This window comes from Osmerus mordax, chromosome 12 (assembly GCF_038355195.1).
Source record: "Osmerus mordax isolate fOsmMor3 chromosome 12, fOsmMor3.pri, whole genome shotgun sequence".
Taxonomy (NCBI): domain Eukaryota; kingdom Metazoa; phylum Chordata; class Actinopteri; order Osmeriformes; family Osmeridae; genus Osmerus; species Osmerus mordax.
In genome coordinates this window covers 10,878,841-10,902,878 of record NC_090061.1, presented here as the reverse complement: position 1 = coordinate 10,902,878, position 24,038 = coordinate 10,878,841, and the positions used below count along the sequence as shown (strand labels likewise).

Genomic DNA, 24,038 nt, shown 5'->3' with positions numbered 1-24,038 from the left:
TTACGAAATGTCACAGCTACATTCTAATTGGAAGAAGGGGAGGACTTCATACTTCTCTGCCTTTCACTCTGCTCTGCCCTATAATCCCATATGTCATAAGATGAATTCCAAAATTGAAACGTTTCTTCTGGCCTCAGATGAAAGCTACAAAGTGCATATATGTATGGGAAGGAAGTAACATTAACACAAGGAGAGGAAGACTAGTTGGGAGTCAGGTGGCTGAGCGGTTAGGGAATCGGGCTTGTAATCAGAAGGTTGCTGGTTCAATTCCCAGGCCGTGCAAAATGACGTTGTGTCCTTGGGCAAGGCACTTCACCCTACTTGCCTCGGGGGAATGTCCCTGTACTTACTGTAAGTTGCTCTGGATAAGAGTGTCTGCTAAATGACTAAATGTAAATGTAGTTGGTCTATGATATGGAGATTGAAGTGGTCATGCCTCCTCTTTCATTAACTCACACATTTCTCTACAAGTCCAGGAGCACAGACATCTTTGCATCATTCAGTGACTGAAAGTTGAGTCTAAAGTCTTGAACTGGCAACTTTGATGGAGCAAAGGTTTCTGGCCAGATCAATGAGTGGGCAATCTTAGAATGGCACAATCATGTTCGGACTGGGAGACTCAAATCATCAGTTTAGAGTTTGAACTTGAAAGGGTTTGTGTGAATGAAATTCACAATTCTCCTCAGGATGGATAATTGGTTAAGGGGGATTTTCTAACTCCTAGGCCCTACAGTCTGAATTGATTTGGTCGCTTTAGAAAAGCTTTATTTTCATTGTGAAGATGCAGACATACTAACATTTCAACAGTAAGTGGCACTCTTGTGGACTGTAGGGAATAGAGAGGCAACATAATGAAACGTGAAATGTGAAAAGCCTGTGGATACCTCTGGCAACAGACTGTTGGTGAACACATTCATCAGTGTCATTCATCAGTGTACACCAATTCTAAGGAGGTGACATACAAAGTCAGTGTAACCTGGTTAGGGATCATTCAGGAAGGCCTTGGGGGCCACAGAGAAGATGTGCTCTTTCAGGGTTCTAGAAGTCACAACACAGGATAAGTTGCTATGGCTACAAGCCACTTTCATGCCATATTGCAGCCTAAATGTGTGGCAATGTGCCAGTTTAGCTGCCATGGGGCAGAGATAGTAATAGGATTAATTATACTGCCCCTCTGAAAGTAGTTCTCATTAAACTATGGTGGTGCATTCTCTCTTTGGTCCACTAATGTTTTTATTTTATTTTTTTTGTTCTGAATAATATGGGGAGTCAATATTCTATAAGTGAACAACATATGTTACTGGCGATGATGTCGCTTTTAGCTTGCCTTAAATCAATTTTGGTGACTCTTTGGTGATTTTTTTTGTACTACTACTTATTCAAATCTTTTCCACATTAATTGTATATATTGTTATATTAGGAATTGCAATAACATGTCTGTTTACATTCCCTAACCCAAAATGTAAATGCACTACATAGCAGGTTTTATATAGTAGCTGATGGAAAAGGGCTGTTCTGGTCTTATATACAGAATGTTTTTGTTTTCCCACTACTCCTCATGGTGGATGAACCTGCAAATCGGCATTCCCAACACTTTGTAGCTAATTTAGAGTGGTGGTATCCAGTGGTGGGTAACTGATAATTGATACTGCTCCAAACCCTGCTCTGTCCCTGATAATGAGAGATGCGCTGCTTTGTGTCCTGCTGGGTAAGCAGTCTGAGGACTATTTTTATGCAGCGTTGTGTTTCCTGTCAGAGGAGGCCATTTTTTCACGTGATGAAAGAAGTTACATATTTATCCTCACCGCCTGTCTTGGCTCCCAGTGGGAATGAGATGTAAATATGGAAATGACAATTATAGAGGCACAACTTTCTGTCTCAGCAGGTATCGATAAAGGATGCATGTTTTCATATTATGTGCATCATCCATGGGACCATTTTCTAACTGGACAAATAGTCCCAGTACACCAGTCATCGTCACATGCTTTTGTAACTCATATTAAAATAAACAAGTCCAACAAACTCACATAGAACAATTTAAAAGCACTTAATGAGAAAAATGTGTGACTTTAAACAGGGCCTAATTACATTTTACGAGAGAATTGTCCTCCTATCTGAGAAGTGCCAGAGCGTAAAGCATGTTTTGATGAAATCAACACAGCCCAGCCCTTTCCCATCTGTTGAGCCGATGTTGTGGATTTTGTTTTAACTAGTGCTGTGCCTGTTTGAAGAAAATGCTTCTGTGATCTTACAAATGGGGTGGGTTCTTGAGCATATCTTGCCACACGGAAGGATACAATATTGGAGTGATCCATGTCTCCATCGCTTAGTGCAGCAGTTGCTCAACATGTAAAGAGCAAACTTGTTTAGATATTTGTTGCAAACCGCTCATCCATTCAGCTTCTCACTCGACACTGCACATCCCTGGATCCTACGCAACACACCTGCCGAATGTCAACTTCATACAGTACCCTGTTCTCGAGATAACGACAAAGACGGAGATTTCTGAGCAGTGAGATGACGCAATTAGGATTCTCTATTCCTTAATCTCTGCGGCTGGTGTGATAGCTACTGTTTCACATCTTGTCTTCACATTGTGCCTTGTAGAAACCATCTGCGCTGGCCTGATAGGCGAGCTGGTTGGTCCAGTCTATTCCAGCTGGCTGGTTCAGGAGATGACTGGGTTTTCTCTGACTTGTATTGGTGCTGTTGAAGAATGTGTAGGACTGTGTGACAGAGCCCTGAGAGCAGCAGCAGCAGCCAACCGTCCAGTCTAAATCAGAGGGGGAAGCATGGCAGTGTGGAGGCGTCTCGGGATCAACTGTGGGCCTGGTAGGACCCAAGCTGATTGACTGGAGTTCTTTGTCAGAGCAACTTTGAAGATCCGGAAGCTTTCCAGGAAGCCTTGCGATTGGGGCTCAGGTCTGCAGCAAATGCAGGAGCTGCAGGAGGGTTGGTGGAGTAGACAGCCTCTTTCCCAGCTCTGATTGTAATAACAGTGAATAGGACAGGATTGAGGGTGTAGAGCTGAAGTGTAAAACCCTACTGACAATCTGTATGAGAAGTGGAGAGGATGAAGGGAGCTGGATTAGACTCCTCACCAGGGAGCTGTGACTGCTGCGTGTGATGGAACCTCTCTGCACCTCCATTCTCAGTCAGAGCCAGGCCTTCTGTCCTCCATATCAGTCACTGTTTTCCTCAGTCTGGTCATTTGACCCCCTGGGTGAAGTTGTGCCAGGCACAGTCAGAGAAGTAAGGATCGGTCCTGCTGCTGAACACAACATTAGGAACTCAATTTAAACCGTTCACTGCAGGAGGCCCCATTAAAGTACCTTGGTCATTTTAGTGTGTTAGGTTAGTTTATACCAGCAACTGTCTCTAGTTTGGCCTTCGTCTCCCCCCCTGTGCCCTAGATGGACGTGGGGAGAGGGACTCTGAGGAAGCCTGTGGCGGTGATATTGTACTGTACATCATCCTCCCTGCCCTGTGGCCTTCTCAGAGATAAAGTGAAACTGAGTTTTTGTTGAAGCTCAGGAATCCCTTCCCCCTCTTCCCAACACTGCCAGGATAAACAATTGGATGTAGCACAGCACAGGCCATGATGGATTACCAGAGTGGTGCAGGACACTACATCTGAGTGTGCCTGTGTCCACCGCTGCCTCTAAGGATGCACCAAAATACATCTGCTTGCATTGCACTGATAATGGAAAAAATCTCATATACATACCTGTCATTGGATGACTAATTGGTCACCATACCACAATTTAGCATAAATATGACATTTTGCACAAATCATGCACATTCTTTGTTTTTACATCAGGATGGACCACATTGTATTTTACACTAAATTACAAGATATATTATCATTAAAGTTGATGTCATGTGATTGTGCAGGAAGTTATCCACCTATCTGCTTCCTAGTTGACATTGAACAAGTCCTCATGGTGAGTGGTACCAAGGGTGCGTCTCACTACCCAAACTTCCATGCTATTTAGTATGCCAGAAAAATATTTTTGATGTCCCAATACACACATCAGGATGTAAAATGCAGTATGCCAAAAATACCAGGATGTTCTACTGCATCCGGTCACATTTTGTTGTATGTAGGCCAACATGCTTTTCTGGCTATTCTGACCCACCATCTCCGCACAGCAACAGACATTGACTGAACCATAGACGTTAACAAAACCAGAACTCTGGCTGCCCTCCTCTGGTGTTGTATCGCCAACGTTATTTGTTTTGCACCAACCATTTTCTGTACAATATTGGCAATTTGGCCTACAAACTGACGTATGTTTGAGCAAGAGGGTCAAAGCTCAAGGCAGAATGTTATGACAAAGTAGTATGTTCCAAGTATATGGACACAGCATGCAACAGTACGCACTTTGTAAGGGCAGCTGCAGTACGCAATAAAAGTAAAAGGAAATGTATGCGATTTGAGACGCAGGGCTAGAGTTGTGGTTCAGTAGTTAGGCCCAGGGACCTGAGGCGTCTACTGAGACTGCCTGTCTGGAAAGCAGCCCTCCCCCTGTAATAGAGATGGAAAGCCAAGATCTATATGGCCTTCTGGCAGGAAAGGGAACTCCCTGGAGAAAAGAAAAGCCTAATGAAAAACAAAATAGTACTGGAAAGAGAATATAGCGACATAACCAAGAATACATTATTAAAAGAGTAGCACAAGCCCTCTGGTTACTGAGTTGTCTACAGGGTTACTTTGGCTTTAAAATAATGTAATCTTCTTCAGCTCGTCTGCACCTCCTAAATAGAGCTCTGCAAAATAATTTCCACTTTGATTGACTCTTTGTACAGTATTCAAGACTTAATACATTTGTTTATGGCCTCTGACTTCCTCAGAAGGGAATGAACATTCAGACATATTTGCTTGCAGAATTATAGTAATTTTCCATTGGCTTCAGTCAGTTGATGCGGTGCCCCTTATGATTTTCTCCTCGTTTGGTGTAAACATGTGTACACACCCCCAATAAGGCAAAGAAAAGAGATCCAGCTTATCCTATGGAGCTGGTATGAAGGGCTCAGTGTTTGATTCGAGGCTGACTGAGCTCAAAGGAAGGCCTGTACCTGCCTGTTTACGCTTTATGCTTGGCTGGAACCAGTCTCTCGCTGTTTGTTTTTGGGTTGCTTTTGCTGAATTCAGCAAGGACAAATGTGTTCACTTGCTTTTTTCAAAGGCTGTCCTTGAGGCTTGAGAAGTCAGTCTTTGTGTGTGTGTGTGTGTCTGAATCACCATTTCAAGAGAGCATGAGGAGATTGTGTTCATTTTAAGCCAGAGGAATGTATGTCGAGGTCAGCAGTATTCAAGGGAGAGGATAGGCCAGGACCTCCCCTGGGCATGACCAATCCACTGGTTGTGGACAGTTTAGGTCAGGACGTTATAGCTCAGATCCGGTGGACATCAGTTTGGGCTTGCCAATACTGTATTAATAGGCCGTCTGTACTTAATTACAACTATTCGTACAAAAACACTATGCTGCCAAGTACTGCATATCGATTTTCAGTTGTGTCAATAATGCTTATAGGCCAAATGTTCTTTATTTCTAATGTACTGTATCACTTTAATCGCCTTGTGAAATACCAGTACAAAGAGATTTAATACACTTAAAAACAGGCTCTAGAGCATTTCTTCATACAGTTCCAGGGCTTGGAGACCACTGGAGACTATTGCCGCTCACAGCAAAGCACATTCAAGTCATGGAGCTCTGTACGTTGTCAGTCATCAACTCTACTAAAGGACTGGACTTATGTCAATCCTTCACATCCCCCTCAGTGCCTTTAGAGACTGTACAAGTATAGGAAGTAGTCTGCCTGAGGCGGCTATCCAACTCTCTTCAAACAAGAACCCACCAAACCAAATAAAATCATAATAGGGTGGGCAAAAATCCAATGAAATTCCCAGACACCTACAGTATCTGTCAAGTAATATCTCTTCGCTTCACATGCTTGGGGTAACATGTTCTGGCTGAGATCTCATCTGCATTCACAGTTTCATCTCCTGACTCCACTCAACCCTTGCTTCCGAGCAGACACTTTCCCTCAGAAACCAACTCTCTGAGTTTACCTCAACGTCATCTTGTTGGTTTTCTTCTCTGAGCTGAGAAGGCCTCCTACGCCTTTCAAACATAATGTCCCCCCAAGCCAGAGATTTGCAGGGGTCTTAGACAGTTCAGGTACAATGTTCAATTTCGGTTTCATATCTATGGGCATTAAAACATTGATCTAGTGAAGAATCCATATCTCATGCTTGTGTTGTCAGTTAAAAACCATATGATATAGCTGGTGTCTCCAACATTCAGAAGGTAGTGTAGGAAGAGACATTTCCACAGCATAAATTATTCTATATAGCAGTGAAATGTGTCACTGTCAGGGGATTTTTGGTTTTCTGGAGTCGGCATGTTCTAGTCTCAGGTTCTGATGTTTTTCTGTGTGGATGTTAAAGCCTGTGGGACAGATGCTGACAACAGCTGACTTAACATCATGGCTCTGAACACTGCCATTACAGAGGAAACATAATTGGATTCACAAATCAAACATGGCTGCAGTTTTATGACGGTGTTCAGCTTTATGGGAAATATCACAGGGCCCTGGTGTGGAGGCTGTCAGAAGTACTTTGAGGTGAGGGGCGGGTGTGAATTTGGGTGCTTTTCCAACTTAGAAGGGCGGTTAAGCTGAGGAGATGCGTTGGTTATGGGGGAAGCTCTCCGGGACTGTAAACGGTGCCACCTTTTAGAGGGGAGAGAGTGACTCGTGAACAACAGGATCATGTACTTGATATGGAGTCTGACAAGGCATGCAAGGTAGTCCTCTGGTCATGTAGTTCCCTCTTACAAGCTGGTACGCTGAATGAGAAGGTCAGAGTGTCCGGCATGCCCTGGAAGAAAGGATCAGCTCGCATCTCCAACCTGATGCTTACAAGACCCAAAGAGAAGGATGACCACAAACTTCTAAACTTTGTCCCACCCCCCCCCCCCCCCCCCCTTATAGCTCAATATTATTTACTATTTGGTTGCTGGAGAGGAGGATATGTGGGAGGAGTCAAAAGTCAAAGAACATTGCTGTGGTTTCAGTTTTCTCAGAGCAGCAGGAACCCCAGCATGACCCCCCGCATGCTTTCCCTCCCCCTTCCCTCTCACCAGAACATTCTTTGTGCTGCTGACACAGGTCCAAGCAATAGTCAGCAAAGCGGAACGAACCAAGGATTAATTGTTTTCAATAGGTAAAGAGGGCACCACCAGCCACCGTTTATTCTGCTCCCATATGCTGGGTGAAATATGTTGTGTTTCTCATGCATTGCTAGCTTTAGCGTATTAGCGAGCTCGCTGGCCCAGAGCCTCCGAGAGACAGAACTGGGCCAGGCTCCAAGGGCACTATGTTGGTGTTCAGCTCAGCCCAGCAGAACCGACACACAACCAGGACCAGTATCATCCCTAAGCCTCGAGAAACATACTGGATACCTGTGTGAAGAACCACGTTTGATGTGTATATCAATATTGATGAATATGTTAAATAACAGCTCTTTGAGTTTGTCATTATTAAGACTATCAGACATACGCTTACACTTCTGTCTTTGGGATTGTCCCCAATGTTCAGCAGAGTTAGACTATTTGGAAGGTCAGTCAATGCATTAACTAGCCAACAATTACTATAGACCCTGTAAGGCTTTACAGACATTCAAAGGTAGAGATGGAAGCCTTAGACACTTGAAATAGTACCATACTGTGTTGTCTGTCGTGTCCTTCACCAGATATAGACTTGTGACGAATTGAAGATATATGGACTCAGTCCTATAAAACAAAGTGATGTATTTCATTTGAGCAGATTCCCGTTTATCATCTCAATAAATCTGTGTAACCCCTTTGTACTGTGGCCTACTGTCTATGCTGGGCCAGATTTGTCCAACAGCTGAGTGATAAATCTCCTCTCTGAAGGCCACTGGAGCCTGTGGCTGTTACTGGGCTGATGGATCAGTCCAGAAGGGATGATGGAGGAGTGCCCCGGCTGATGGAGGGAAGACCTAGGATGATGGAGGGATGACAGAGGGAACATCGCTAGACTGATGGACACTTGTTTCAAACTGTGATGCTGCCCACCGGTTTAGGGGATTTGTGGTGTCACCATTGGGGTGTGACCCCATATGCTGATAGGAACATACTCAGTGCTGAGGGAAACTAAACAATCTCCACTCTCCTACCCTCCAGTAGGATTTACACTGTGTACTGTGCAAAACAACTGTGCCCTGTAATAACAGGGTCAAACTATTTCAATCGTCACACATGATAATCTCCTCATTCTTATCACACCGCATCACTGTTTAATAACGTCCACAGCACCAGCAAAGCACCAGACCAAATCTCCTTGCCAGAACAGAACTTGATATAACAATATTGATGTACAATACATACATTATAATTGCTTTTTCAGCCTGATACCACTAAGGATTTGGGACTGTGTGGACTCAATCCCAGCATAGATAATAAGTTAGTCTTCATTTCAACATGGGTAGGATTTAGTAAGACTGTTGATCCAATACTAAACCATGGTTCCTGGAGTTCTGTTTCATGAGGGTATGTTGTTTTTCAGCTGACAGTAGATCTAAGTGCTCATTAAACATTGCTCTACACAACTTCCTGAGTATAGTGTATTTCGTGCTGTCTTTGATGCTTCAGATATAATCAATTATTGGTCAGTCTGTAGGTTTACACAGTGGGATGTTGGGCCTATATAGCTAGCCTCATTAATGATATAGTAGTCTGAAAGGTTTTTTGATACTTACCCAGTCTTTTCTCAGACTTAAGTGTTAACACTGCTACCCAATAATAGTAAATAGAAAAGCTTGATCCTTAGTTGTGCACTCTAGCCAGAACATTTGTCTATAGATGTCCAGTTCTTTCTCTTACACACACACACACACACACACACTCTCTCATACACTCTGTCTCCTTCTCACCATCTATATTTCACCCACCCACTCACTGACCTACACACACACACCATACACACTGTCATATTAATGTTATTCTGTATGAATGATTTTCCATGTCGCTCACTCCCTAACCAGCGTCAGTAGTCAAACATTTATTTACAATTCAATTATCTCTCCACATAACTTTCACATTTCCAATATACATTCTTAACTCAGGCTCACTCACCCCACAAGTGTCCTGAAGACCCACAGAGACGGGGTGTATGTATGTGCAGCCCTGTGTAATATGTCTGTTTGCTCATGGGTGTATGTGAGGATGACTGCCGTTCCACATCAATCACCTCCGCTGTGATCAAATGTTTGCTTTAGCCTGCTTTCAGGGATTAAAGTTTAATAGTCGGGTAGCGTTGGACCCCTAAAGATCTGCCTCTCCTCCTCTGCAGCCCTCAGCGGGAAGGGGGGGGGGGGGGCAGAGGAGTTTACATTTACATTTAGTCATTTAGCAGACGCTCTTATCCACAGCGACTTACAGTAAGTACAGGGACATTCCCCCCGAGGCAAGTAGGGTGAAGTGCCTTGCCCAAGGACACAACGTCATTTGGCACAGCCGGGAATCGAACCTGTTGGAGGAGGAGTGTGGAGGGGGGGGGGGCTACAGCTGGTGCTGCACTCCGTGTCTGTGCTCACAGACGCCCCCCAGCCCTCCTCCCTACGCAGACACACTCCCCCATCCCACTCCTCCTCCTCCATGTCCTCCCTCTGCCCAGATCTCTGGCCTTGTGATGGCTCACAGCCTCCTGCCTGTCTAACTGGTAGTGTGATGGAGACAGAGGGACAGATGGTGGAGAGAGCGAGAGAAAGGGTGAGAGAAAGATCCAGACAAACAGACAGAGATACTGTTAAAGACAATGCAGCGCTGTCCTGTGCATGATCCATAAGACTGTGGTTCTCCTCTATTTAGTGTCTGCTGCTGTGGTACTTTAACAGTGGAGACCCAGTCTGGCTGTGTGCTATTTTCTCTCTCCCTGTTGTTTGTGTTTCTCTGCTCTAATCTTCCTGTAAGACCAGATAATTAAAGGCAGAGTGGCAGGGGAACCCTTGGTTGCTGTGTTAATAGAGCAGATTCAGCCTGTTTATCCACATTTCCTCCTCATGCTGTTCTCTCTATTAGGATCTGGGCCAGAGAGTCTATGGTGTCAGGCGGTCATGGTGATCTTAGGTTTTGGGCTGTTCCATTGGTCCAGAACTCCTCTCAGTGAAATATGAGGCTCTATAAATTAAACTGTAAAATGTCACAAAGAAGTAACTGCTAAACGGTGTTTTACAATATCAGAAGGAATGACAGTGCAGGATTGTATTGCTCCATATCTGAAACGGGAAGGGTGGGGTGAAAAAATCGATTCACATTTGAATCGCGATTCAGTCTGCTAGCGATTCAGATTGATTCACAAATTTTTGTTCGATTATAATTTAAAAAAAAAATTATATATATATATATCGATTTTAATCGAATCGTGACCCCAAGAATCAAATCGAATTGTGAGGTACAAAAAGATTCCCACCCCTATGAAATGTATGTGATCTGTTTTGTATGCAATGGAATGCAGCAATCATACATTCACGCGGTGTGTTTGGCAGGTGCATGGCTGAATGTGGATCTGCATTGATGTGAGCGTGTAGACATGTAGCCTGCAGGTAAACAGGCCAGTGTGGAGTTGTGAGGGCTTCTCAGGGCAGCACTTGTTCCAATGGGAGCTGGCTGTTCAAATACCCCCTGGAGCAAACCTGACAAAGGCCTTTGAAGAGCAGAGCTGTCACTGGTAGGATCTCAGCCAGCCCCTCATTAGCCCACAACAGAGACAGGGAGGTATGGAGGTACCACCCCTCTAACAGGTTTGGAGGAGAGAGAGGGCTTGTTCTACTGCCAGTCATACAGTTGGACAGGGGCGGGCAGAGAAGGGGGGGTTAGAGAGAGATTGTAGAGAGATTGTAAATACAGCTGGAAGTCATTCTCTGGCTGTGTTTGGGGAGCCCAAGATGTCAGCGTGACAAAAGACACGTTGTCTAATCTGGATTTGAAGGAGTAGCTTGAAGGTGCAAAGTTTATATTTGAACAATTCTCTATCTTGCCCCTGGCTAAACTCCCCAATAGTTGGTCCTCCTGTGTCTCTCTCTGACTCTTTCACTCCCGTGTCTCTGGAGAGGTTTAACAAGCAGAGAAAGTCATTTGATTGGATGGTAATCAGAGAGAGTTCCCCACCTCCATGTTGGCAGCTTAGCCAGAGCACCAGCTCTGGGCAGCTCTCTCTCTTTAATTGGCCCAGACATTTTCCTCTTGCATTTGTCAATCACATTGGTGGACTGCTTCTCGTCAGGGAACATGTTTCTCTGGTGCTTCTGGTGCTGGCTTGATGTGACTCATCCAGATGTTTGCAGGCTAGGGGAACAAACAGAGAGTGCACAGACCTGACAGGCCTCCGTGCCATCTCCTTATTTAGAAGTGTTTTTGTCACTATTAATTATCTTAGGTTTTGCCTCAGCGGCCCTTCTAAAAACAAGAGCCGGCGCTAGATGCCAACTGCTTCTGTTCCTTTCTTTTCTCACGACAGCCTGAAGGGCCGAAGGCCTCATTGTCCATTAGGTTTACCCTCAAAATGAATAATCTCCATGAAAATCAGGTCATTGCGCTTTGAGTTCCCTTTGAGAAGTTGGAATGCCAACCCTAAGCTATATTATGGATGAAGGCATTCTAACTCTTCAACCATTGTCATCCAAACACATCAAAGCTGAGACTATTTTGTTTGATTGTCTGGAACATTTTATGTCAACCTCCAATTCGGTGACAGCTTTATGAATGTTCCATTGCTTTTGCTTCAGCACTCGGCGTAGTTTTTAAAGAGATTTTGAGCTGTTTGTAATTTCAAAACTCCTTCACTCAATCTGATGTAACAACCGTTTTTATTTTCAAATTTTCTATTCACCATCCATGCATTGTGTGAACTTGTGTCAGGGGTTCCATTTATCTTGCACTTTCCATTCTATGTCATCTACTCTCTTTGAATCACAGTGTGCAAATGATCACCTCAACTGTTCAGAAAAGGATCTATTTTCCACTTAAAGATATATCCGAGTAGGCAAGCCCAGCTGTAATGTAGGCTGGGAGGCCTTTCTCCTCCTCTCCCGGTTAACAGTCAGGGATCCTGGCTGCCTCACAGGGCGCCCAACCCCCGACTTAGATTTACAAAGGTCATAAAGTGACACAAAGGGCCACAGTGAAGGGCTCTCTCATGAGTCAACCTTGGCATTTAGTTGCACTGACTGTCATAACTCCTGTCCAGCAGGGAATGAGCTACAATGCAGCGTCAGTAGGCAGTCAAGTGTCCCCCTCAGAAGGTTTGTCAAGTCATTTTCCACCGAGATTTAGTGAATAAGTGTACAGTAGTTAGTATTACTGCCATCACCCCAACCACTGCCAGATGGGATTCACATATCCCTGATGCGCTTTTCTTTCTTCTTTTTTTACAGAATATAACCAAAGCTGCTTAAGCTTCCTTCTCTTTTTCTTTCTCTTTCTTGCTTCAAAAGGCTTCATTTAGCATAATCTATGCAGAATATTAACTATATAGCCTATATATTTTTTCTGCATCCCAAGTGGAAGATGTTGTTGGAGATACTTTGACGTCAGCCATGAGTCAATGGTGGAATCTCTTTGTGTACTGTCTCCACTGGTGGGCACAGCAACTGTGTGGGTGACTGGCTTGTAATTCAGACAGGATTAGTACTCGCCTTTGGTCAAACACACAAAAATAGCCCAGGCCAGCTGTGGTGGGACAAGGGGACTACATGGGGACTTTGAGGTATTTAGGGGCTTGAGTGTTCCTGGCTCTCACTAGTCTTTTCCTCATTTTAAAACTCATCTTTAATCCCTTCACAATGCCTCCACAAATCATCAGTCCTCTGCTGGAGGCAGTTAGAGTCCATATTTTGTTATTCCTCTTGTCATAATCCTAATCTTCAATTCCAATGTTGCGTGTCTGCATGACTTTCTCGGTAAACAATGCTTAGAGGTCAGGCAGACTTTTGTTGTCCTTCCTCCTATTACACTTGAAGTGTATGTAGTCTAAAATAATCAGCAGGGGAAACAATTAGTGACCATCTGGTTGGAATTTGGAAATGTAGTATATCTGTGGTCAAGTGTTACTATTGTTGCTGCATGAGTAGGTCATGGAATGAATTAATGGGCAACAGTTGTCCATAGACCAGTGGGAGTTCTTAAACACCATTGCACATGTAGTTTAGATAATACACCTTATAGCCTCTGGGGATATTTTGTGACTCCAGGTTTAAATCTCAGAGGTCTTAGTCTTTTATCTTTTATTTATTATATTTAGCATTTTATCATCTTTTATGAATGTGTCCAATAATGAGTCTTTGACGTCAGAACAGCAGTGAATGTGTTTTGCAGGGATCTCTATTATGTGGCAGAATAGAGTCTGCAGGCCTGGTTGCCTCTCCCAGAGCTTCTAAATTGTGATCTATGGACAAGCTAATTGTCTTTGTCCTTTACTGCCATTATGGCCTCCGTGACCTGGCCATTTCCTGTCTGGAAAGGTCGTTTCCCGTCCTGGTTCAATAGTTCCCATCGCCACGACTCATAAAGCAGAGGACTGAAGTTGGTGGGAAAATGTAATGTTTCCGCCGTGTTATTTGTTTTAATTCTTTCCCCCTCTTTAACCAGATGCCCAAGCAGGAACATGGGAAAGTCCAACAGCTGGGAATGCATAACTGACTCCACTGGAGCCCCACAGATGGTTATTAGACCTCGCAATCCTTCCATGCTGAGTTTGTGGCACACCAGTCCTCTACTGGGTCAGAACCAGAGAAGGAAGAGGTGGACTGAGGGAGCAGAGAGAGCTCCAGACTCTGCAGGAGGACTGGGACTGCTCAAGCCCAGAGAGCTGTGTGTTTGTGACAGGCTTTCACTGGAGCGCTACAAGGAGCTGCTTTATACACCTAATTTAGACCACGGAGGATTTAAAAGATGACATCTGATATCAGAACATAATTGTAACATCTATTCTCGCTGAAAGATGGAATGATCAGAGTTGTTGCTTTGGAATCTAATTTTCTAATGTTGGAGTGATAGAACTTCACCCAGAATAAAGATTAGCAGTTTTCAGTGCTATTCTATGCCTGGAAGTTATACTTTTATGTTTTCAACATATGACTCTCTTCTCTGACTGTAGAGGAATTGTAACAAAGACACAATAAAGGGACTAAACTCAGGGTCCCCTTAGTTACTCTCTCTTGGAATAATGTTGCTGCATTTCTCAGTGAATACACAGGGCAAATGAAGAAATCAGATACATTTACTTGTATCTGATTGTGTATTGAGTGTACACTTGACTCCAACCTACCATGCCTTCCAGCCTCCAAGCCAAATGAAGTGAAGATGAGATGCTGCTCTGAGCTGTCTCGGTCTACTTGAAACACATTCTTTATTTATGCTTTGGATATCGCCTTGGCAGCCTTAGAAATACTCTTTACTTCAATTCATCCTTCGCCCTTTGAGGATTCTTTTTGTTTGTTGTAGCCCAGGCCGAATAATGTGTTGTCATGCCAAAAACCTCTGTCACATACACCAACCTCTTCTCGCTCTAGTACTTGAACAATGGATGGTTCAGACAGGCTTGGTACAAAAAAAGCCACAGAACAACACGTTAGTAGCTAAAGTTAGATTAATACTTGGTGAAGCACTCTCTCTCTCTCTCTCTCTCTCTCAGATGTAAAGAATTTAAAGCTGTAAGGTTAGGGGGAGAGGGGTCTGGACACTTTTGCTGAATATGAGACTAAATATTGTTTGCACTTAATGTGAATTTCTCTACCGTCTAAGAAATGGCTGTCTGATCCCTTGGGACAAAATGAGATGCCTGAGCGGGTCAGATGTTTAGGAATAGTTCACAGAGGAATGAGATGAGACAGGGGTCAGCATCATCCTCCACAGTGAGGACCTGCACCCAGACTGGAGAACTCACACTCATGGAGAATGACAAGCAGGCAACTGGCTACTCGTCTCCCATGGCTTATACAGTAACTGTATCCTGAAATAGCTTCAAAGCAGAAAGCTTCTCCCTTTGAAAGAAGGCTTTTGGAGATAAACCAGAAGGCTTTCCCTTACGCAATCTATCTGTAGAGCTGATTCATTTGGAGACCGATTCAATCACAGACTCACTCTCACCATGGGGACAGAGTATACCTGGAGACACTACTCAAATTACTCGTAAGATGCTGGGTGATGGAAATGGGTGCCAAAAACACAGATAATGACTTGGGTATTATAGAGGGAAACAACAAAGGAAATCTCCCTCAAATTTTTTTATAATTATGAGGTAATAATTGACCCTCACGGGAACACTATTCTTTGTCAAATCTTCTAGCATGGAATTGGTATTGGACCTCCATTGAAGGGAGAGTTTGTGTTCTGTTTTTGACTGTTCTACTGTGTGGATGCAAGGCGTTCAAGTCGTGAGAGTACTGTAGTTAAGCCAGGTCAAACCAGTGAATAGCTGAGGGAGCCCTGATTGGATGTGATTGCATTTATTGTTCCTTAAATCCTGCCCATCTCATCTCAGTCTAATGCAACGTATTCAGACAATATGCAATTAATATCACAGCGGGGTTCGTTGGTTGTCTTATTAACTATATTGTTATGCTGGAACTGAACCCTGCCCGCTTGCCCCCCTGATTTGTGGTGAGGTAATTGGACTGTTATGCATTCCTATGTAAACTATGGACAATGTTCTCATGCAGTCGCATGCTTACCTATCCTTCGAGAGATAAACACTCACATAGTAAGAATGACTGGAAAGTCCCAGTTCCAGCCCAGTTCAATTATACAGTTTATTTACTATCCCACCCATCCCTCTTTCCATCCCATTTAGTTCAGATGCAGATTACGTGGAAAAGAGCATTTTTATTCCAGTTATACATAATTGTTTGCCACTGGCTACATAGAAACAATTGTGGTATAAGAGATAATCTAGGTTGCACATTAGCATAGCCTCAATCTATTTTTTTTCCTTCTTTGACATAAAGCAAGAAAACAAGCATAAGACCCAATTTGAAAACAAATCAATGGAGTAAACAGACCATGAAATCTTTGGAGAAAACAAAACAGCATTTCCCTTTATGAACTAAACATGTTCAGGCAAACTAATGAGGCAGAACATTTTAGATGCTGTAAAATGAGAGAAGTGTTGGAAAAAAAGTCAAGTGGGTGAAAAAAACGGAGATCTCATGAGATAGAATTACATATGAAGAGGGTCTGGGTAACTCTAGTATTTGGTGCCATCTAAGCGTTACTGTATACCATCATGAAAGTTGAATCTCCTAACAGTTTAATCCTCTCTCGGGTTACATTTTTGTAGTGCACAAGAAATAAATGTGTGGAGACGGTGTAAAACGATAACATGTCCAATAGATGGATGAGAATTCAATGCTTTTACAATGTCACAGCCCTCTTAAAGCAGTCAGTGTGTCTGTAGGAACACGTCTGGTGAGGCACTGCTTAATGCAATCCCAGTAATGATGTTGCTCCTGTATGCTTCTCCATTGTTATTGACTTGACTGCCTGCCAGGGCACCTGTTCACCACTCTCTCCATTACAGTAAAACTTACAATGTGATAACAATGAATGGGAGCAAAGCAAATAATAGAGTAGCATTAGAGTCTGAGAGCTGTGTTTACCTCTGGACCTGTATAAAGAGAGAGAGAGAGAGATATATATATATAGAGACTGGAAGACGGCAGGGGGGAGAGAAAGAGATGGAGTGTTTGAATGGCAGATGGTGTGAGTTGGTGTTGTATGTCTGTCGTCCTAAAAGGTCCACTGTGTGTCTGAGGCAGTGTCCAGCAGCTCTGTCTAAATCAGGAGGCATTTCCTGACTCAACACTGCGCCTGACAATCCCAGCACCCACCTTTCCCTTCCATGCTGTCTGTCACAGGGTGAGCGCTGCATGCTGTCTGTTACAGGGTGAGCGCTGCATGCTGTCTGTCACAGGGTGAGCGCTGCATGCTGTCTGTCACAGGGTGAGCGCTGCATGCTGTCTGTCACAGGGTGAGCGCTGCATGCTGTCTGTCACAGGGTGAGCGCTGCATGCTGTCTGTCACAGGGTGAGCGCTGCATGCTGTCTGTCACAGGGTGAGCGCTGCATGCTGTCTGTCACAGGGTGAGCGCTGCATGCTGTCTGTCACAGGGTGAGCGCTGCATGCTGTCTGTCACAGGGTCAGCGCTGCATGCTGTCTGTCACAGGGTGAGCGCTGCATGCTGTCTGTCACAGGGTGAGCGCTGCATGCTGTCTGTCACAGGGTGAGCGCTGCATGCTGTCTGTCACAGGGTGAGCGCTGCATGCTGTCTGTCACAGGGTCAGCGCTGCATGCTGTCTGTCACAGGGTGAGCGCTGCATGCTGTCTGTCACAGGGTGAGCGCTGCATGCTGTCTGTTACAGGGTGAGCGCTGCATGCTGTCTGTCACAGGGTGAGCGCTGCATGCTGTCTGTCACAGGGTGAGCGCTGCATGCTGTCTGTCACAGGGTGAGCGCTGCATGCCTCAATTCCCCCAGCTGTTATTCCAGACTGCTCATCGTAAATTACAGCAGCGTCTGGCTCTGGGAGTGTGTCAGCCCCTGAAGACACACACTTCTCTGCTCACCTTCCCTCCTTCCCCTCTCAAATTAGCTGAGTCCAGAGCTGTTTTAGATGGTTGAACCGAAGCCAGCAGAACCGGAGCAGACCTGTGGGGCCGTAGAAGTGCTTCAGGCCTGAGTAGAGAATGAGCCGTCGGTGGGACATGGAACCTGTGCATCACCCATGTCGTGCATGTCGTGGCTGAGACCCATCACAACCAGCTGGGCTGTGAAGGTTCTGACTCCTCTGTCCTCTTCTGGAGCCTCTCCCATCAGCCTGACCACCGGAACCAAAGAGGCACTTTGACATCAGCTGGAAACCATCAGAAACAGCCTCCAAATGGCTTCACCGACAATTAACCGGACGTGGTAGCCTTGTCACAGTCATATCCATAGGAACATCTGTCGCTGGCATAACCCTGACCTTCCATGCTGTATAATGATGCAGAACATGTCCTCAAGGTCTCCTTGCATCAGGACTTAATGACTACATGTACTGATATCATGATGAGATAGCTGCTACCACATTCTATCTGGACAGGGTTTAGTGTTCAGGGGAGAGGTGACAGGCCGTGGTTTAGAGGTCCAGGGGGAGAATCAGCAGTCGAGATGTTTTCTTCCTCCAGACTTTATCGTCCTCTACGCAGTGTAATTGGAGAGATTAGGTTAAGGTTATTCAAGTTACACCCATGGGGTAACACACAAAACGGTGTAAATGCACACACAGGCATTGGTGTCCATAGGAGTTAACGTGACCTTATTAGCAGCAACGTTATCTACGAACACTTTCAAACTCAGTCTAAGTTCTCGGGGAAATGTGGGCCATTGACAGTAGAAAGCTGATTAGACTGCAAACCAAAGATCCATTAGTTTAGTTTAATGGAATAGAGATGAGTGGATGGGAGATTTAAATAAATTAACCTTCACTGGATCCCCAGAGGCATGTAGGAACGACAGAGGTGGCTGATGGGGAATTCTACCCTTGTCACTGATATAATGAAGACTGATGACATTATTGTAAGCAGTTTGTTGTCGTTTAACCCTCGACTCCGACCTGAACAGATTTGGTGGGTTGCACAGCTGGAATGAAAGAGCAGGGGACATGCTGCGTGGACAGCGTTTCATGTTCAGGAACCGGCAGAAGTATTTATCTTCTGACTTTCTCTCCTGTCAGCTTAGCAAGAGGATCCGGCAGTGAGCCTCTGTGTGCTTGTTGTGTGCCAATGTAATCACTGGTCGCTGCACAGTTGTTCTTTGCGGCTTCCTTGCAGTCTTCACTCCATTCTTGTGTATTCTTATCTTCTGCTCTGCTCATTTGTGTACTGGCCTAGATGTCTTCGCACAGTACCTGAGCATTGGAGCTGAGCTCGGTCACATTTTCTCCAGGGAACTGCAAGATGATATTGCTTGGAGGCTGGATTGGAATAGTGTGTGACTACCTGGTCTCTACTGTACTGTCTGCGTCCGTTCCTCACTTAACTCCAAATACAAAGACACAGTTTCCCCCACGCCAACTGCATTCTGGACAGCCGTCCCTCTCAAAGCGCTGCTGAAAAACTTTAAAGCTGCTATTTCCCTCTTTAAAAAAGAAAATATGACCCAAAAAAACTGTGATGGACTGTTGTTTTTTGTGTTTGCTCTAAGCCTATTTTCACACAAAAGGTGTCAGCTTGATACATCAACATGGCTGTTTTAGGAGATGGGGGGGTGTCTGCTGCCATGCAGGTGTGTGTCTGGGAGAGATCCAGAGGAGGGACATGAGAGATGGATTGTGTGGATCTCTCTTTCTCTTTCAGTTCCCTGCTTGGCTGTAGAAGGTGGGCATGACAACTGGTCCTGTAGAACCCTTCAGTCTCTCAGCTCCTCAGCAGATCCCTTTGAAGTGTTCAGATTGAACAATGACAGCAGCCAGAGCCGTCGCCAACGGATACCTGTCACCACTGGTTACAGTGAGCCTCTCTCAGCTGGCCACAGTCACAGTCTTTTAACAGCTCTTAGTACTGTTATTCAGAGGGTTTAGCCAATCCCTTCCTTTCATCACTGGGCTGCCATCTTAACTCCCTCCATTGATATTTGTCACCACGGCATTCTGCAGGATGAGGGCCGTTTTAGATGTCTGAAATGTGAAGGAGGGCCTGTGATGGTGGGGGAGAGGGTGAAAGAGAAGGACAGGGAGAGTTAGAAGAGGAGACGGAGGAAGGCCATGAAGACTAAAGAAAAACCAGCTCAAATAAGTTTTGAACCCATTGTTCCACTCAGTGATTCTGTGTCTGTCTGTGTTCATTAGTGAGCTGGAATGAAGAACCAGAGAAATCACCTCGAGGCCAAAATTGCGGCCTAACTGTCTCTTCTCCAACTTCTAACATATCACTAACTTATCTCATCTGTTGAAGGACTTTTAATGCTTCTGTCTCAAAGGGCACCAATTATGGAAGTCTATGTAGAGCAGGGAACTTTTTCTCTGAAACTTTATAAAATCAGTCAGACCACAGTCAGGTCATGTTAAGTAAGTTTCTGGTTGGTCAGTCATGTTTTTGCCTCTAGCAACACAGTTCCTTTTTTCAATGGTATGTTGGTTCCCAGATTGGACATGGGGCCTTTCATATCCTCAACACTGGCAGGTGTTGTAGAGGCAAACTGAGGAGCTATTGATGCATGTTCTCTTTCAGGTCCACCTTGGTCTTCACACTCGATAAAGAACCTGCTGTGCTGGGATTGGCCAATTAAAGCCTTTTCCATCTCTAACACTTTATGTGTTTGTCCATCTGAAACCAAAAAGCTTGATTGATGTATCCGGGGGGAAGGGGGGCGGTTGTTCATGCTTCACCTGACTGAGGGTCTTTGATGGGGCTCAGAACCCACAAATGAGCCCTCAGAGGCCTTTTCCTTTCCACTTGGAAGCAAGGCCAAGTCAGTACACCTCTAGAGTGAAGACATAATTATCGAAAGAGTTTCTGATAATCAACACGTATTGGCTTGTGACATGCACTTGTTGGTTTTTATCAACGTTCTCCTTCTCTCACATCCAGTTACCTTCTACACCAAGTGAAAAGCTCAGGTCGTGTCCTTACTAGAGTTCTCCAGCAGACTAGCATGCTTGTGCTGCCGTGCTAAGCTGGAGCAGTCAGTCAGTCACCTTGTTTACCCATCTGCCCAGAGCATCCATCACTCCACATAGTCAGCATGGTGTTTTAATGTCCAGGGCCCTGGACCCCACTAATGTGCTACATCTCCTCAGGCTGCTGGACAGACTATGAATAGACTCTGCTCAGTCTTGTAGGCCTTGTGACTGGGTTTCATCAGCACCCTCCAAGCATTAGCATAGCTGCTGGCAGTGCTGCTGTTATAGGGAACATAGCTAGAACATAACTGCGGAGGCTAATTTAGGACCAGGCCACCTGACGAGCCAACTGTCAACACAAAGGCCACGACCAGAGTCAGGTCTCCTGACCTTGACCAATCACAGCCAACCTCGTATGTACTGTGGGTCTCTGGGGTTTATAATGACCCCTGGGCCATGTCACTAATGACTTCTGGGTAGAGATGTGACCCTTATTGACCGTTTCCATCTCTGGCAGGAAGCTGTTGTTGTCAATGCAGGAATCAGGCGATTCAGGTGATGTATCGTCACACCACACAATCAGAGAGGTCAGAGGGTTGCACAACTTCTGCTGATAACCACAAAGGCATGACTCCCTGTGGAGCAATTCCACAGACAAACAACTTCAAATAATCTAATAAAATCAGCAGAAAGAAGAGATCACCTTCTGTCCTCCAATGGATCATAACAGTACACATTAACCAGCCTTTTCACAGCATCAGTAAGCACCAGAGCAGTACCTATGACACTGGGGTCTCAGCAAGGCCAGGTAATCAGATATTATTCAGAGTTGTTTAGACTGGGGACAGCACTCCAGATCCAGTGTGATGCTGTGTGTGAAGAGCCTCTGCTCTACATCTCCTAATAGGACTACAGATCAGTCTGCTCTCTGGCCTCCTCTGATTATTTACGTCTTTGGAGGGTTTTCTTTCTCCAGTATTAATTCAATAGAAAAGGCCAGTGGGTCAAGACCTTTACCAAGTGAGAATGCTGTTTTGCTTTGACACCTGGCATTGTTAGTTGTACTCAGCAGCTATGCTTAAACGATGAATGACTCAAAGGAAACTTTTATTTTTAATTTTTTTATCTACATCTGTTGTGTCTATTTTGATATAGGTTTTCTCTCTATAAAGGACATGATTGTGTCTCAAATAGGCCTAACTGATGTCAGTGCTGGCATATGGTTATTGAATGGAGATGATGGATGTGCTATTGGGCTGTGTAGGCAGGACAAATGACAGCGTCTAGAGACAGCTGTCTACCTGACCTCCAGAGTCTGAGGGAGGAATCTTCTCCAGTCACACACTAGGTGGAAGTGCTGTGTCGACACTCTGCTGGGTAATAAGACAAGTCCATGGAGATGAGTGTGCATCAGGGAGGCCCACAGGTCTTCAGGGACAGACAGCTTTGACTTTTTTTTATGGAGCGGAAAAGTCAAAGTCAAGCAAATCCAATTCATGAGGTCAGTGATGTGTTCTGGTTGTGTGTCATCCTCCCCTCGCAGACACATGAACACTCCAATTGACGTCTTCAATTGTTCTTCCTGTTCTGGAAAGATTAATGGTTGACTCACGGTCATACCACCTCGAAACTCAGACACTGACACACACTCACCTTACATAATTCATAAATATCAACTGGAAATGCAGTGACCTGGCGGGATTAAGAGGGAGTCAGGTTATTTCATATACAGTAGGAGTGGGACTGAACTCGTGTTCAGGGCACGGGATCCATATTGTTTAGATGGCAAATAGGGAGAGAAGGAGGGGGGTGTACCTGTATGAAAGAACCAGTGTGGTCTGGACTGTGGCCTGTCGCCTACATTTGACATTCCTCTCAGAAAAATACCATGCAACCCCCACTCTTAGACACACACACACACACACTGGGCTCACAGCCTCTGACTCAATCAATGCTATTAAGTAAAGTCATTATTCTGTTTCCTCGTTGATCCGTGCTCGCTTTGATATTATGAGAGCTCTCATTGCTCCGCTCCTCCCTTCCTGGTCACATGTTGATCGTCGACCATTCATTTACCTCTTTCCTGACTAAAGCGTTTCAGTTCAAATGCGCCCTTGTCTTCCTCACTCTCTCCGTTGGTCATGGGAGGGATGTTTCCCCCCTCTCCTCCTGGTGGCTGTGAGCTGTGGCTGGGTCCAGATGTGAAAGCTCAAACAGACCATCCATCAGGCTGCAGACACATGAGGACCACAGGGAGATGAGAGAGACAGAGGCAGTGACCCAGCAAAGACACACTGGCTCTGGACCACACACATGCTGTAATCTGGAAAAAAGCATTATCTTTAGTAGGCAGAATATCCCGGTTTCACCTGAATATGACCAGGGAATTGAAAGGACTGTGTCCTTCTTAGACACATGTGCAGACTTTCATCTGGCAAGAAATAGCAGGGAGAAATTACAGCCCCATCAGATGGGTGGTGACGGGCAGAGCAAAAGATTAGCGAAGAGAGACGGTGAAGAGAGAGCAAGGGTGTGTGTGTGTGTGTGTGTGTGTGTGTGTGTGTGTGTGTGTGTGTGTGTGTGTGTGTGTGTGTGTGTGTGTGTGTGTGTGTGTGTGTGTGTGTGTGTGTGTGTGTGTGTGTAGCTGCATTTTTGCTTTAGTTGAGTGGCAAGGCTACTAGCTGTAAGGAGTAAAGAAGAGTCAAATCGTGAGACAATTCTGCCCTTTTCCTGCGACAGTTTGTGGTGTTCATGACCACGTTGTTTACCCGTCGCCTCTCTTCATGTGGAAAGCCCTGATGACTGAGGACAAGATGCTTCCTATTGTGATGGAAATGTTGCCGCAACAACAGAATACGGAAATAATATAGGCAGGGGCCTTTCTGCATGGCTACACACACAAACACACACGCATGCAATCCCAGGTGAACTAAAATTACTCTTAGTGCCTGTTTTGCTTGCAATGTGTCTTCACTGCAGAACAGACATGCATACAGATATTCCCTCTCCATCCACTTGGTTGTTTTTTTCCCTGTAGAGTAAAAAAAGCCAAACACAAACACCTGGATATGAGATTCATCTTTGATGAGAAAAAGTCTTGCCTTTCAAACCCTGTTTTTAATCATAAATACTTAGCAACTATTTTATACCAGAAATTACTGCTACATTAGATTCAGAACACAAACCCCCCCAAAATGTTTATACTCTCCAAGAAATGTACGTAAATATCCACATTATTATTGTTTCCATATTTCATGAAAACCACTTACCTTATTGCTTTACCCTCTCACACCGGAACAAGAACTGTGGAATCTAAAATATGTTTCAGCTTGAGGCTGTTCAAAATGAGACAGC

The 24,038-nt window shown here is 44.8% G+C and overlaps 1 protein-coding gene across 4 annotated transcripts in view; it reads left to right on the top strand.

Annotated features, from left to right (window-relative positions):
• Positions 1 to 24,038, top strand: part of LOC136954203 (ecto-NOX disulfide-thiol exchanger 2-like) — a 106,604-nt gene that overhangs the window by 28,126 nt on the left and 54,440 nt on the right. The gene's annotated exons all lie outside the window — the stretch shown is intronic.